At 51.2% G+C, this 1391-nt stretch overlaps 1 protein-coding gene across 1 annotated transcript in view; it reads left to right on the forward strand.

Annotated features, from left to right (window-relative positions):
• Positions 1-1391, forward strand: part of LOC109291939 (dynein heavy chain 5, axonemal-like) — a 361945-nt gene that overhangs the window by 357521 nt on the left and 3033 nt on the right. The window lies entirely within an intron of this gene.

Here is a 1391-nt window from a genome sequence, read left to right on the forward strand (position 1 = left end):
AACACATGGTTGAGATAACGTATGCCTATATTAGTCGTGGATCCTGCTGGCTGGTGCTGTTGCTTCTGCCAAGTGTAACTCCCTCTGTTTATGGTAAGAATTGTTTCCCACAAGCGTGCCTTCCTTGGTGTGTTGGAGCACACCTATATTCATAGTGGGTGCGTCTACACAAGATGCTATTGCACAGTCATTACTGCGCATTTGTTTAGTACTTGTATTAGCAAGTACTAAATAAATGTGCAGTAACCAGAGTTCCTGCACAGTAGCACCGGCAAACATGTTTTAGGCAATGCTACTGCATAGTATCCTAACAATACTGTGCAGTAGCAGATTAGCACTGTCCATGCTGTGACATGCTACTGTGTAGTCAGTGTCTCATGTAGACGCTCCCGGTATATGGCAAAACCTGCTTGTAACTGTGATAAAGTTGACTTGGCATTGAGAGTTATTAGCTGCAACCAAGTGTCATTTATAGTGCTGGGTGAATCTCAGACAGTGAAGGGATCTGGCTCAGATAAACACCCAACAGGTACCTCTTTGTTCTTTGAAGGTACACAGTCACCAAAACACACGAGGAAAAGCTCTGTTGTTGCTATTGAATAAGGAGAAGCTGGGAGAGGGAGGGAGGACAGAAGCTGGTTGAAGAGGAAGGGGAAAAGGCTTCTCTCCTGCACTCCTACCTGCCTTCCCACTCTCACCTTCTCCTTCTCACTTGCTTGCACAGAGCTAGGCCTTCACTCCACAGCCCGCCCTGGGCTTTCACTGGCTTGAAGATATTTCGGAGTCATACAGAGATAAGCAGGAGCATTGGATGTCAGCTCTCTGGTCTGCTTGCTCAGAGACTGGCATGTGTAATGCCAAGAGGGGGCAGCTGCCCAGGAGCACTCACATAAGCAAAAAAAGCAAGAGAAACAAGCAACAACATGGGAGAGATGGTGTCCCAGGGCAGCCACTTATATGCTCTTATCTGCAGCCAGGGGTGGATCCAGAAGGGGTGCAGTGGTATGGATGCACCCCACTTTTGGATTTTGCTGCACCACAGCAGCCTCCCAGGACTTTTTTAAGCCCCTAAAGGGGGTTAAAATCCTCCCTCCCCTCCTCTTCCCCCTCTCTCACCTGCTACTTTTGCATTCCCTGATGTCCCAGGAGTGTGGAAGCACCAGAGCTGTTCCTGTCCACCCCAGCCAGGCTGCATGTGAGCTGGGCTCAGCTGAGCAGATGCATCCGCTTGCCTGTGCCTGCCCCAGGGGATAGGGTAGGGAGGGGGTAACTAGTTTCCCACCCTGCTGTTGCTGTTGTTCCTGCCCCAGATGAGCTCAGCCCTGGTGCAGCCCATCTGGGGTGGGCAGGAACAGCTCTGGTGCTCCTTCCCCCCTCCCCCCCCCCCCCCC

This window comes from Gavialis gangeticus, unplaced genomic scaffold (assembly GCF_001723915.1).
Source record: "Gavialis gangeticus isolate Ggan-Ray unplaced genomic scaffold, GavGan_comp1, whole genome shotgun sequence".
Lineage (NCBI taxonomy): Eukaryota > Metazoa > Chordata > Crocodylia > Gavialidae > Gavialis > Gavialis gangeticus.